The sequence below is a fragment of the Balaenoptera musculus genome, chromosome 14, assembly GCF_009873245.2.
Source record: "Balaenoptera musculus isolate JJ_BM4_2016_0621 chromosome 14, mBalMus1.pri.v3, whole genome shotgun sequence".
Lineage (NCBI taxonomy): Eukaryota > Metazoa > Chordata > Mammalia > Artiodactyla > Balaenopteridae > Balaenoptera > Balaenoptera musculus.
Window position 1 is genome coordinate 45,595,480 of NC_045798.1, and position 16,395 is coordinate 45,611,874.

At 31.2% G+C, this 16,395-nt stretch overlaps 1 long non-coding RNA gene across 2 annotated transcripts; it reads left to right on the plus strand.

Annotated features, from left to right (window-relative positions):
- The first annotated feature begins 329 nt into the window (after positions 1–329).
- On the plus strand, positions 330–12,343 carry LOC118880147. 2 transcript variants are annotated; one of them, XR_005016225.1, is made up of 3 exons: positions 330–443; positions 11,255–11,332; positions 12,172–12,343. It is a non-coding gene; the product is annotated as an uncharacterized LOC118880147 (long non-coding RNA). The 2 variants fall into 2 exon arrangements; XR_005016226.1 differs by having other exon boundaries at positions 11,258–11,332.
- Positions 12,344–16,395: the final 4,052 nt, after the last annotated feature.

A 16,395-nucleotide genomic window follows, 5' to 3' on the forward strand; every position in this document is an offset into this window, starting at 1 on the left:
TCTTTGTGCAGCATGTTTAAACTATTTTATGGTTGTTTTATAAATGCTATGAACATCTGGGGTTTTAAAAAATCATATATATTTATAGTGTTTTATCATCTTAGTAAAAACTACATTTTATTCAATTGTGCTGTACATATCTGGGGCATTTTTGTGCGGTACATATCTGGGACAGTTTTGGCTTATAAATGTAGTGTGTTGAATAAGCACAAAAAGAGTAACAGTATTTGTTTTAAATGACACACGTAATAGGCAGAACATCAAAATAGTGGTTAAACTTCAATCCCAGTGTTCACAGGTCACTTGTCACAAGCTGCAAGGTCATGGTTCTTTCGGACCCAAAAAAACAGCCTGAAATGCGGTCATATTTTCAGATGTTTCTCCAATAGTCATCTCTTTGGGCAACAGATTTTCTGAGGCTGTCCAAAAGGAAATTATCATTGGTAAGTGCTCTTCCCTGCAATTAATTTCAGATGTCTATGGGAAAATTCTGATTGACAAAATGATTATGGGTGGGTGGATGAACAAAATACATGTTACTGGTCTTGTCCTATGGATTTTTGTACATTTATAGAATCAAAATTAAATGATGCTTACAAAATAGAGGAGCTTTAGTCATTTTCCTTTCAATGCAAAACACAAGTAAAATGTAAATTCTTCATCATTTTAATAGGTTGCAACACTGATTTGAAACAGATCGCAGATTTGGAACTGCATGAAGCCAACAAAGCAAAGGTTCCCATCCCCTCCACACACACCCTGCAGGAAATTCCACTGTTCATTTATATTTTACCCATAAGGTTCACCATATTACGAATAGCTACTTACAAAAATATATATTTAAAATTGCCATATTTTTATAGAATATTAAAAATAGCCAATAAGATTAAAGTAGACTTTCTGTGTATAATCTTATTTAACAAGTTAAAAAAAATTACTGAGTATCTTTAATATGTGAGTGTTTATATAATTTTTCATTATAATTACTTAAATGAAAACATACAGTCCATTGGCTAAATATAAAGTAAAATGATTAGAAAACCCTCAACTGCATAAATTTCAATATGCACCTGAATAAAAACTAACTAGATAATTTAAGGTTAACTTATATGAGATATTGTTCTGAATTTGGAGGAATAGATGTGAAATGTCCTTGTTTCTTTGTGATGATAGGATACACTTAATCTTTAAAATTTTTTGATTGAATTTTTATTGAGCTAATTTATAGATTCACATATGATTGTTAAAACATAAGAGATTTTGTGTACAGTTTCCTTCGATGATAACATCTTGCAAAATCAGGATATTGACATTGCTGCCATCCACTGACCTTATTCAAAATTCCCATGTTTAATTGTACTCCAAGTTGTGTGTGTATGTATGTGTGTGTGTGTGTGTGGTGTGCGCATGTGTATTTAGTTCAAAACAATTGTATCAAGTGTAAACGTTTTTATATCCACTGCCACAGTCAAGATATAGAATATTTCCATCCCACCCCCTACTTCCTGCTCCATACCTAACGCCTGGCAACCGCTAATCTGTTCTCCATTTAATATTTTTTCATTTTAAAATGTTGTATAAATAGAATCTTACAGTATGCAACCTTTCTGGATTAGCTTAGTTTATTTCACTCAGCAAAATTTGCAGGAGTTTCATCAAAGTTGTTATGTTATCAATAGCCCTTTCTTTTTTATTATTGAATTGTATTCCATGGAATCAATATATTATGGTTTGATAAGCCATTCACCAGTTGAAGGGCATCTACTGTTTTTAACTAAAAAAAGTTTTTAATGCATTTATGACCATTAATGCACAGGCTATGATCTTTAATGCTTACGTTTTTGAATAAATATGTTTCTTTCTTTTCTCTGAGATAAAAATGCCCAGGGGCATAACTGCTAGGTCCTATAGTAATTGGCATACGGTAATTTATAAGAAAACAAAAAGAAACTGCCAAACTATTTCCAAAGTGGCTATACATTTAACATTTCACCAGCAATGTATGAGTTATCCAGTTTTTTGCATCCTCATCATCATTTAGGGTTGTCACTATTTTTTTGTATTATACCCATTGTGATAGAAATGTTGTGACCTAAAAATATGACTAATTGTGTGTTGATCTTGTATTCTGCAACCTCTCTGAACACATTTATTATTATCTAAGAGTTTGCTTATAGGTTCTTTGGGATTTTCTATGCTGAAAGTTGTATCATCTGTAAATTAGGGCAATTTTATTTCCTCCTTTCTAAACTTTAATGACTTTTAATTTTCTTTCTTGCCTTATTGTAATGCCTTAATCACTCATATGTGATATTTTATATCTGAGTCTATGGCTGTAATGTATAGGGTTAAAAAATAAGCATTTTAAATGCACTGTTCCCATGGTTTCCATTAAAGTAGATTCAATAGAGGTAGATGATATGTATATTTTAATTATAAAAGTAACACAATTTTTAAAATATAAAATTCAGAAAAACCCGGGAAAAAGAAAATATAAAATCTCTGTATTCCTACTATCAAGATGTAACCAATGTTAGTCTTTAATTATATATTGATATTGAAACATAATATCCAAAAAGATCATTTTTAAAACTAGTGAAATGATAAAATTGGGCATTCTTCAGAAGTTGGTTACTATTTTTATTTTCTGCTTTGTGAATTGTCTGTCCTTATCCTTTGTCAAATTTTAAAGTAAAGGCCTAATGTTTGAGAAGAAGTTTTAAAATTGGTCTCTCCTATAACCACCAGATTATCAAAAGGAAAACTATTCAAAGGGAACCAATCCAGAAGCTTCACCTACTCTGAAGTTACTTTAGAGTGACCTGGCTACTCTTAGAACAATCCTTTCTCTTTGTATCCTAGAAATCTTTTAACACTGCTAACCACCTCTATATTTTCCTGGTTAAGGCACATGCCACCAGGCAGGAATATACCACATTCTCTTCATAAAGAGAAGTACAACCAGAAAGGGATATTTAGTGCATTTTTTTCATATCAAATATTAAGAACAAATATGCATTTATTGCTTACAATATGGGATGTTATTTATTTCATTAGTTTTAATATTAGCCACTTAAAGCAAGAGAGTTGTAATTTTTAAAATATTGCTAGCTACTCATAGCTCTATAATAAAAATTAAATTTGTACAATAGATTATAATCTTTTTTTTTTTTTTTTTTTTTTTTTTTAATTTTTTATTTATTTATGGCTGTGTTGGGTTTTTTCGTTTCTGTGCGAGGGCTTTCTCTAGTTGTGGCAAGTGGGGGCCACTCTTCATCGCGGTGCGCGGGCCTCTCACTATCGCAGCCTCTCTTGTTGCGGAGCACAGGCTCCAGACGCGCAGGCTCAGTAATTATGGCTCACGGGCCCAGTTGCTCTGTGGCATGTGGGATCTTCCCAGACCAGGGCTTGAACCCGTGTCCCCTGCATTGGCAGGCAGATTCTCAACCACTGCGCCACCAGGGAAGCCCTAGATTATAATCTTTATCCAGAAATAAAAATATAATAAACACAGGAAAAAGTACAGCTAGACACATCATAGTCAAACTTTGGTGATGCTGAAAAACTGATGGAAATTGAAGATAAAAACACCACACTGAATGTAGCCAGAAAAAAAAATCAAATTAGAATACAGGAGTAAAGTGACAGAAATAACAATTAACTTCTCTGTATCTTTTAACAATATTGAAAGAGGGGTTACAGGATAAGATATACAAAAATGGCAGCAGTTTGGAGAAAACATTGAGGAATTTTATGAACTAGAATTTTTTTAATGACTGGATCTATGTCCCCATAACCTGACCCCCACCCCGCAAAAGTATTTGCTTTATTTAATTTAATTGGATAGTATGTTAGAGTAAACATTCAATCTCAGTTTCTTTAAACTATAACTTAGTTACCTTGAATAGCTTTTTTAAACTCTATGAAACATTTTTAATTTGCTAAGGGAATTTGTAGAAGTTTAAATGGGCTAATGTACATAAATTGCCCACCATAGTTTCTGATTATCATTAAAGTGTAACATATAAATTCAGTTTTCTAATCAAATAATTTCTAATTTGTTATACTTGTTTATTTAAAATTTTATATGCTCCTAATTTGTGCTATATTTTAGATGGATGGATAGCAAACAGATACAGTATACCTATACAGTTAACATTGCTATATTAACACAGGGAAAAGTGCCTACGTACCAAATTTAAATGTTATATGGTATGAGGTATTATATCAGAATCATAGAATCAGTTCTTATTAAGTGTAAAAAAACAATCACTCTATCTAGCTGACAGTGCCAGGCTAGATTCAATATTCTAAAACAAATAGAGATCTGAAAGTAATGGGAGCAATTTTGCCAGATCTACTATTGACTATACCTACCTGAAATCACTGTGCCACAAGAATAAACAAATGTGAAGAGTATCTCTAGAAAAAGTACAGAAAAAAAAAATTTAATGGGACCAAAAAAAATCATGGTTTGAATATGTCTCCAAATATATCTTCAGATAACTTTTATGGTTCAAATTTTATGTCTTAAAACATAAAATTAAAGGATTCATCTAACAAATATCCATGAGTGGGATCTATTCTTAAACCTCTGAATGTTTTAGCTTAATTATGTCTGCTATTAAAATGACTATATTCTAAATGAGAAAATCAAACCCACTACATATATGTACAATTTGCCTTTCAATTCTGAAAAAGTTCTTCACTAAAAATAATTAGGTGGAAAATTATCCCCCAAGTGTAAAGCTTAAGTAGGTATCACATAGAAGCTTTTGCTATATGATCCTTTTGCTATTTTCCCCTTAGCAAGCAGATAAAGAATTGGGTCTTAAAGTGTATGAAAACAAGGAGAAATGAATGACTAAAATTCCTGGTGATTTTCTGCAATCATAGAAAGGCAAACGATAATAACAATTCAACTCTTACTTTCTCTTTCAATAAATGTATTATGTCTACTGGTGTGCAATAGGTGTGCAATCTGTTTTCTTTTTTCCATTTATGCAAATTTCCTCCTGTAAGGCAAATTCTTCAAGTATTAATACTTCTGCTTTTACACAACTCTATTTGGCCCTTATTAATATATAGTTACAGTTTTATCTTTTTTCCTTCCTTCCTCTCTCCCTCCTTCCCTCCTTTCTTCTTTTCTTCCTTTCTTTCTTTTTTTAGCTTGTACAGAATTGTGAAAATTATCTCTACCTTTTCAGCTTATGCTTTAGATAAAGGAATAGTTAAGGTAAGTGCAAGTGAGAAATTTCCCAGACTTCTAAAATACCTTATCTGTGAATATTTCCTGCCTTCTGCTGGCTTCACTACTCCTTCCATGTTTTCTAATTTAAAGAGAATGTTAATCCATTTGTTCGAAGTAGGAGACATTAATTCAACCACAGTTATTTGTGGGGAGTATCACTGTGCGATAAAAGTCATCTCTCATGTTTTTGCTTTCTCCATTCATGTTTACATAATAAGAAAGTCCATCATTTTAGTTAAGATAGGTTACCTTCTTATTTCCTGTCTTTGATTTTTTTCTCATACGGAGGTGCTACATCTTAATATAGGCAGCTGAGTTCAGTTAAGCTCTAGATATCATTCTTCATTGCTGGTTGGTTCCTCCTTTTACTCTAACATAGATTGAATTGAGCATGGGACAATCTAAAACTAAGATTTCTTTTCCCTTTTGTATTATCTTACCATTTACAACAGCAGTAAATGTCTACTATGCTTCATGGTAGACACTTACAATATGAAAACATTCTAGTTGCTTAGGAAATGCTACAACTGGTACAGTGACACTGTGTCCTAAATTATGTGGTATGGTAGGGGACATTACCATAATAGACTGACTTTTGGGAGGGTTTGAAAATGAGCCTCATGAGAGATTATAATTAAATTTATTTAAATTTTGAGATTACTAAGGTGGTCATAAAAGTGGGTGACAGATTAGGCTACATCTAACACATAAGGGACTCAGATCATTAATGATAATGATTGAAATCACATTGGGACTTCAGATATATGAACATTAATTTATTATGCTATATGTTTTCTGACTGAGGTGATTTGTTTATTTTAGAAATCAAAATTCTTTAGGCAAATTTAACAATAGGAAGTCACTCATATTGTTCACATATAGGGCATATTTTTTCATTGCATTAAGCTATCACCCATATGAATTTTATGAAATTGTATAATGATGTGTGAGTAATGGAATAGAATACAATTTAGGAAATAGAATCAGACTGGATCTTTGACCTTGAAGTAAATTAATGTCTTGTTCAAAGGGATCTGGACAGCAGCTAATGTGTCATGTACCCTGGTCCCAAGTGTCTACAAAGAAACAATGGTGTTTACAAAATAAAGAATCATATATGACTATAATAATTTTTCCTTGATGGTTAACTGATATTGTCCCCTGAATGGTAAACTCTATCCATGACTGACCATAGATTTAATCATTAAGCCAAATAGTTTAAGGAAAAAATTAAAATTGGGAGAAGAGGCAGAGAGGCTCTCATTCCTTTCTCCACACATCAACAATGCTTTTGCCTCTTTGCTGCTTTCTGAGGTAACTCATCCCCTCTCTTTTCCACCAAAAGGAGAAGAAAATACCAATCATGTCATATTGCAAATACTGATCCATAATTAACAATGGTCGGGATTGTTGTATGTAAAATTGTTATGCTTTTATGCACGATCTCCTCTTCAAATTCTAAAGTAGTCAGGGACTTTAGTTTAAAGCTGACTTTCCTCAGGAGGAGTTTGATTTTCCTAGAATTGATATTAAATGAATAATAGAATGGTAGGAGGCCCTATTTAATCCTTGAGCATAGGCCATAGGCTTTTTCTTTAGATATGCTTTGGTGCTGGAAACACTTAGAGTAAAGCTAATGACAAAACACATTGTTTTCTATTGTCCATTATTCCTCTGTGTATATGTATCTATCTCATTTAGGCAGCTAACATGGAGTAAAAGCCTAAAAAATACCAAACAATCAAAATCTCACCCATGTTCCTAAGAAGAATTTGCTCCTAAAAGGAATGACAATATTTCTATTGTTCTTCAACTTACATTTTTCTATGTGTATATCCATTCAACACTAAAATCAGCAAAATAATTCTTGGATTGTGTTTGCATCATCAGTTGCCAGAATATGGAGCAGATGTTTAGAATAAAATGATCATGATGGAATTTGAAATCAATGCATACACACTGATGTGAAAACTTGTTACATTTTGTGAAAACTTGTAAATATGAGATTGTTCTTGGATTGATCAAGAATTATAAAGAATTATAACTTTTTAAAACTAGCATATTCTTTTGTGTTAACCTTGTGAATGATTAGTATGCCATATGCTATGTAATTAATGAAGAGAACACTTAAATTATTATTTCTGCCTGGCCCAAAATATGCTTAGAAAATACGCTTACTCTTGGTATCAGATAGGTATTGTGTTTAGTGGCACAAAATGGAAAAAAATCCAAAATAATAGTGTCTTGAACAAGGAATCATTTATAAAACATGTTAATTTTATTAAATATTTTATATACATTATGACAAATTGTACCATTAATAATCCTCCTTTCCACTCTGTGCAGGCACACAGCTTCTTAGTGAACCATCTTTTTTGAAAGTTTTAAATGGTTAGTCCTGCATATCATCTGATCCCAATAAACTTGGTCACTGCTGATTGCCCTAGCAGTTGCTTTACATTGAGTCTAGAGTTTCCACTGTGAAAGATGAAAATTTTCTAGAGATCTCCTTTCAACATCATGCTTATAGCTAACAATACTGTACTGTACACTTAAAACTTCATTAAAAAGGTAGATGTCATGTTACATGTTTTTTATCAAAATTTTTTTAAAAAGTAAAAACAGAGTAACAGCACTTGTTTGGAATTTGAACAAATGATTTCACCTTCTAACTGAAGAAACTAAAAAACAAATACATAAGAAAACAAATGACTAAACAAAACAAAACAGTAAGTCATTCTTAAAAAGAAATAATAAAGAACAGAAATAGATGAAATAGACAGTAGAGACAATCAATAAATGAAAAAAGTTGCTTTTTGTAACAATCAGTAACATTGAAAAATCATTAGCAATTTAATCAAGAAAATTAGAAGACAGAGAGGGAAAGAAAACACAAATAAATGCTATTAAATGAAAAAAGGACATCCTTATGGGTTCAATAAAAAGTGGATGCCAATAGAAATAAAAGCAAAAATTAACAAATGGGACCTAATCAAACTTACAAGCTTTTGTACAGCAAAGGAAACCATAAATAAAACAAAAAGGCACTTACAGACTGGGAGAAAATATTTGCAAATGATGTGACTGACAAGGGCTTAATTTCCAAAATATACAAAAAGCTCATACAACTCAACAACAAACAACTCAATAAAAAATGAGCAGAAGACCTAAATAGACATTTCTCCAAAGAAGACATACAGATGGCCAACAGCACATGAAAAGATGCTCAACAGCACTAATTATTAGAGAAATGCAAATCAAAATTAAAGTAAGGTACCACCTCACAATGGTCAGAATGGACATCATTTTAAAAATCTACAAATAAAAAATCCTGGAGAGGGTGTAAAAAAAAGGGAACACTCCTACATTGTTGGTGAGAATGTAAATTGCTGCAGCCACTATGGGAAACAGTATGGAGGTTCCTCAAAAAACTAAAAATAGAGATGCCATGTGATCCAGCAATCCCACTCTTGGGCATATATCCAGACAAAACTATAATTCAAAAAGATGCATGCACCCCTATGTTCACTATTCACATTAGCCAAGACACAGAAACAACCTAAATGTCCATTTACAGATGAATGGATAAAGAAGATGTGGCACATATATACAGTAGAATACTACTCAGCCATAAAAAGAGTGAAATAATGCCATTTGCAGCAACATGGATGGACCTAGAGATTACCATACTAAGTGAAGTAAGTCAGAAAAAGACAAATACTATATGATATCACTTACATGTTGAATCTGAAATATGACACAGATGAACTTATCTATGAAACAGAAACAGACTCACAGACATAGAGAACAGACTTGTGGTGGCCAAGGGGGATGGAAGTGGGGGAGGGGTGGATAGGGAGTTTGGGATTAGCAGATGCAAAATATTATATATAGAATAGATAAACAACAAGGTTCTACTGTATAACACAAGGAACTATATTCAATATCCTGTGATAAACTACAATGAAAAGAATATGAAAAATAATGCATATATATGTATAACTGAATCACTTTTCTGTAGAGCATAAATTAACACAACATTGTAAATCAACTACACTTCAATACAACAAATTTTTTTAAAAGTGGATGCCATACACAAATGTAAACCAATAAACTTTATAACTGATGAAATTTTAAAATGTCTTTATAATACAATTTACTAAAGCTAATAATGAAGGGATAAATAGAAAATAAATATAATCTTACATGTATAAAAAATGAAATTCATAATTAAAAACTTTTTTACATACAAAATTCCAATGGTTTCACCAATGAATTCTTATAAATTCCTGAAATATACTATAAATTTATGGTATGTGTACATGTCTACATGAATTTTATTCTTCAGTAATAATAATGATAATGATGAAAATAAATCCTTGCTCTGCCATTTACTCTTCATTCATCTTAAATTTAGTTTCATGTGTTATGAGTGTGTTAATAGTAGTATTTCCCTTCTAACTGAGTTGTGAGGATAAACTGAGATAATGAGTAAAGGGCTTAACATAATTAAGTATTATTATTATTTTCATAAATATGATACCATTTCCTAGACAAAATTTTTTATGCTATGAGAGATTTAAAATAGATAAAAGAGGTTTAGGGTAAGATCTGAGATTGCCAAAAATGTTCCCTGTGTTCAGCGAGGCTTTAAATCATATAGCTCCTCCATAGTGGTCACTATTCAGTAATACTAGCTTCAGGAATGATGGTTTTAGTCAATACTGAACATGTTTACAATGTGCTTATTATGAGTAATGGAAACAGAAGTATAATATTGCATAATTAAATATCCATATGTATAAGATATTCAGAAGCCCAATGTTCAGTATGGGAATACTTGCCTAGCCAAATCTGATTGTGATTTACAATCTAGTTGAAGAAAACTATATCAGATCTATCTGTGTATATACAGAGAACCTGGTTTCACCATGAAGATTAGATTTTATGTTAAAGCTATGATAACTTATATGAAACTTTGTGTATTCAGGAATTACTACTCATATTTGCTACTCCAAAACTCAAATTACTGTCGTTTATATTTTTTAGTTTATTTTTTGTGATTTATATTATCCCTCATTTCATATTATATTTTATTACTAACTTTATAAATGTGCATACAATAAACTAGAAAGTTGGTTATAATTTATTTTTTGCATGTAACAATGGCACTGTTTCTTCATGTTTATATGGCACTTCATACTTTAAAATGTCACTATAATCATTAATTAGTCATATAGTAAAATTCTTCTTAATTGGTTTTCACAAGATCTAATATTAAAATATCCTTCCCTTGAAATCTATGTATGAAAATGAGAAAATTCATTTCAGTCTCAAAATCTGGCATTTAAAACTTTTCATTTGATTAACAAAATCATTGTTATCAACTTTGTATGAGAATGTACAATATTAATGTACAAAATTATTAGCTGCCCTACTAGAGTTTATTTGGCACTCTAATAATTTACTGTCTTCGCATTTTAAAATACTTTATGAATTACTATTTTCTTCCCATGTAATTTTATTCCTTAATTTCTCTTTATTTTCTTGTCATGTAGGACTTCCCAGTTTCCCCAATTCTCCTAAAATCAAATTTGTTCAAGGACAAATTGGGAATTTTGTTTTTGAGAAATTCACTCCATTGTTAATTTCCCTTGATTTCCTAATATATTCTATGTATCAACTGTCCATTTTTCTAACATTCCCATTCCACATTCTCTGAATCTTTACAAGAATATGAAGTTAATAGGCATACCTGAACCCAGTGCTGAGGCAAACTTTTGTTAAACAAATATTAAACAAATATTTCTTTAAAATCTCTTTAACTCATATATACCTAGGGAGAAAGATGGCCTTCTTTGGTTAAAAAATAATATAAATTGAAAGAAAGTGCTTTAACACACATGAAGAGTATTTTTTCTCACGTATCTAAGAATTTTCATAAATAAATACACATTCATTTATTTCACCATGAGTTTTCATCTCCATTTGTATTTTATTCAGCAGGTGTGAGCACCCTACTGTGAAGGAATGCCGTGTTACAATGTAGGTCAAGATTTAACCAACTGTGAAAAACAAACAGTAAGAACACATTCTGCAAAGCAATGAGCATTTGGACAAGAGCAATTCTAGTTTAAACAGATATATTTTATGAGTGGCTGACCTTTAACCTCATTTTATATCTAAAATTGACTTGCATGCTTCTACAGACACAAATAAGAAGATATTAATTGAATCTGATCTTTGCAGAGGTGATAGGTACATCCTCCAAAGGAAATCTGCTCAGATCTCAGTTATTATTACAAATATCAAGGACTTCCCCTTCACTGTGGTTCTTTGAAGTGGGAATTGAATGATTCCTAGCTAAGGAGAAAAGTCATGGAATTCAGGTGAAGGGCTGAGCTGCAAATTAATTATATTTTAGTTCAATACTGATTATTAATCATGTCTTCTGTTGCTTTTATTAAGCTAGTGACTATAATTCAAATGAATACCAGTTGTTACTGTAGAGTAATATTTGATGATAGGACAGATCCATCTTAGATTCTGTACAAGAAAAAACAGATACTGGAAATAAAAATATCTCATTTTAAGATCTCATAGCATAAACCTGTACTTAAGATCCAGTTGAATAATCAATTTAGTAAATAAGAACTCATATTACCTAATTTTATATATGATAATTCAGTTCAATTCCAAAGAAGCTTAGGTTCACCAGACAGTTGCACTGATTTATTTTATTACAATCAGAATGCTATTAAAGACTGGTACGACTAGAATTGTGGAAATGATTGGTAAGGATGTCATTATACTGGAATCCCAATGAAGGGCTTACTCTCAGAATGAGACCATTCTGCAAAATAATGGGTTGTTCTGTAAATTAGATAACTGCATAATTTTATTCTTTTGTCTATTTTTAGAACTATAAAAATCATCATAAGTTCCTGCTGTGATCTTCTGGAATGTACAATCTAAAAGAAGTATACCTTACTGTTATTCTTCAATGTTAAACTACGTGGCCAAAAAGCAAATCAATTTGGAGTGGAAAATGGTCCATATGCATCTCAATAAAAGCAATTTTATCTACTTGTATAACAGCTTATACATTCTCCTAATGATGAAACAAAGCATGTGAGGCAAGGTGGCATTTGAAATAGAGTTTATAACATGAATTATTGGGAGAATGTACAGTATTTTCTAGTAAGTACTTACCAGTGTCATCAACTAGCACTGCTAACTTATATTCAAGAAATGTATTATGTGTTTTCTATTCCATGTACAGTGCCAATACTTTTGTTTCATTATTAATTTCATTTTCTGTGGAACTTATGGGATTATTTTTTAAGCAACTGCTTTTTTTTTCTTCAAATATTATACATGGAAAAAATGCTATATGAAAAAAATGCTCTTGAAAGATTTAAAAGTGGAAGATATACATTCAAATGTTTCACTTGATCTGATAATTGCCCATGACTAAATATCCATGCATGAATACACTAATACTTAATTACATATAGAAAGTAAAATTAACTATTATAGAAGCTCCATCTCTAAGTACAGGTGAACTGAATTTTCTAATAATGCATCCAGTTAGCTGATAACACATTTTGATAATGTATTATTAGGAGATGGGTATTTCTAGACCCTTAATAAATGTTTTTGTCTTAGAAGCCAACCACTCATCTATAATTCAGATCAAAGGAAAGCCACTGAAATATGGGGAACAAAGAAGAATTGCTGCTCAGCTCTAGTTGGTATGGTTTAGAAACATGGTGGGTCACAGAACTCAAGATGAAAACGTTTCAAAAATGTGAAGAGAAAAAATGGTGGTTGGGTCTCAATGGACAGGGGTGTAAGTAAAGGAAATAACAACCTAGGAAAGAAAAGAGCTGGGGGGCTGTGGATGATGACAGACTATGAGAAAGCATTTCTCTCATGCTCTTGTCTTCTGTTTAGTTTCACTGTTAAATCTATCAATTGTTTCCAAATCTTTACATACAGGACATTACAGTTCTATTGCAAATATTTCTTTTTAAAAGTCAGTTCTAATGTTGAAGCTATAATGCAAATTTTTAATTTTTGGCACTATACTATAAAGCACAAGGAAGAACTACTTATTTAAACAAAAAAGAGAGTATTATTTCACTAGAGAGTAGTGCAATAAAGAGATATTTTTCCTCTTCATATCAACATCCAATGTTGTCAGACTAATTTCTAAACAGATGCACATTTTTACAAAATGTTGACAGTCATATTGTGCTCATAAATACTGTTATAAATATACTATAAGGTTTATTTTACAGCAGATACTAGTTTGCCAAGTTTGAGAAGGGGAAACACTAATTCGTAAATTTGGTATTTCCAGCTAGTCATTTCTCCCTGCCTTAGAGAATGTGGTGACATATACCTTGTCACTGCCACTGCCTTTGTCACTGTTGTACCCCTTATGACAGAACAATCACATCCTAAAAATGCAAGGCCTAGCAAAAAGCCTCCTATCAACTCTCTGGATATCACAATATTCTGTGTGATATATTTACACAGGGACAAGAGTTTCTGCACATCCACTCTAAGGCAAATTCATCCAAAGTAGCCAGCACTCCTATGGAAATATGTCAAAAATAATAAGCCATATGAGGAATGAAGGCATTAGAAAAAGATAAAACAAAACATTAAAACAGGCAGAAGAAAAAAATAGACATAGCAGAATACACATTAAAATGCATATTAAAAGCTTCAAAAGAAAGGGAGAAAGGGGATATTATTAAAAGCATAAAGCAAGAACAAGTGAATATGACTAGATGTACATAATGTGTATGAAAAATATACAAACTCAACCTTATTTTGTAGACAAAAGACATGTCTTTACAAAAAAAAAAAAGTATGGGAAAACTTTATCAGGCAAATGCAAGCAATAAAAAAGCTAGAGTTATTACCATGATCACATGAGACAGAATTCACGTCCCCAAAGCATTAAGAATATAAAATATTTAAATTTTCAAATACCATAACTTACAATTAAATTATGAATACCCATGCACCATATAACAAAGTAGAAATACTGATATGGCAAGAAGAAATAGAAGAAATCTAGTAACAACAGGAAACATTAAAATATCATTCTTAGTCCAAGACAGGTCAAGTTTTGGAAAAAACGAATATGTGTTCGAAGACGTAAGCAACATCATCAGTAAAGTAGAGCTAATGGATCTACTAAATATATCAAAATTATACCTACATATAGAGAACATACCATCTTTTCAAGTTTATGAGGAACATAAATGCATATCATTATAATATCATATTACTATTCATTTAGCAATGCAAAATTCAATAAATTTAATAAATTGGGAACAAGACAAACACCATTATTTTATTATGATGTAATAACAAAATTAAAAAACTAATTATCTTTCTCCAGGACATTCAAACATTTAAAAACATAATACTAAACAGTTCTTTAATAAAAGTGGGAAATGACAACACATATATAAGGCATGCATCATTATTTCATATTCCAATTCTTTCCTTATATAGAGCTTACTTTGCTGCAGCCTGCCTTACTCATATTTTAAAACTCACTAAAAGCCAATTGATATAAATCTACCTCATGTTAGTAATAATGGTGCAAAATTCCACCGTATTGAAGTTCCACAATTTATTCAACTATTTCCTATTGATAAGTATTTATTTTCCTTTCAGGTTTCTATCTTTTAAAATTGATCTTAATGAAGCAAAACTGTGTATTTATATCTCCTTCTTAAAAAAAAATCATTGCATGTGCTTTCCAAGGAAACGTCAAAATCCTTTGATTAATTCAAATAAGAGCCTCACAACAACAATGCACTTGCTGACTTCTTTAGTTCTTCCAGCTGTTCCATATTTAATAACTGGTCTAACAAAACTTTCCTGTGAGCTGTTTCGTCAGTTAATAACCTTCCCCACACAAACCTAACTTCACTGGGACTCTCTGGATATGCATCTGCCTCTGTTCCTTTACGCTGACTTCCTTGAAGACAGACCAAGCTTTACACACAGCAACCCAGGCTCAGCCCTATGGCTAGAATCTGGTCAGCATCAATAAATTCCAAATAAAAGAAGGAGTGAACATTATTTGGGTACAGAAACGACAGAATTTTCAGGGTTTGTTTATGGTTTATAAGTCCAACTTGACACATCGTTTGAAAATGGACTATCCTGAGGATGCATCTTGTTCTTGGAATGTGCTACTCAAAGCATAACTCTGAAAATGACAGTGATCTGTTAATTCTTAATTATGGTGAATTGAGACTGTACAGAGATAGTCTTTTCAGATCAGAGTAGCTGACTTTTTTTTTGGCTACGATTTTGAGAAACAGAAAGGGTTGTAATAGTCTGTGGAGGGCTACATAAGAGAGGACTCAAATAGAAAACAACAACAACAATGAAAGCAATATATATTAGTACTTATATATGTGTATAATATTTATATATTATAAAAATATATGTTTAATATACATAAATATGTGTAATATTTATATATTCTACAATATATGTCAAGACTCCATTATCTATCTCAAAATAAAATGTTTGACCCACCCTATATTTGGAGATAGTTCAATCATGATTGATGTAACAGGACTTCCATTGAATTTTATAAAGTGTAACCCACATGAGAGGATACATGCTTAATGAACTTAAGAAAATTAAAGTTAGAACTATTAACAGTAGTAGTAGTAGTAGTAGTAGTAGTAGTATTTAGTTGGGAACAACAAGTTTCAAACCTATTTTTTATTAATTATTTTGAAAATCTTCTCTCTATAGTTTTTTAGTATTCAGAATGGCTAAAATTCTCCTTTCAAATATTTGTTTAAGACTCAAACACTTTTGTCTTCGGACTCTCTCTGCATTCTTGAAAGTTATTAAGGATTCCAAGAGCTTTATGTTATATGGATAATATCTATAAATATTTGCCTTATTAGGAATTCAAACAAATTTGAAAACATTGTTTATAATTTGATTAAATTAATAATAATAATTCCATTTCCTGGTAACATAAAAAGTGTTATAGAAAAGTGACAACTTTTTTCCAAACAAAAAAGTAAAATTATAGTAAAATATGGCATTGTTTTAATTTTTAAAATTCCTTTTAATAGACAGTAGCT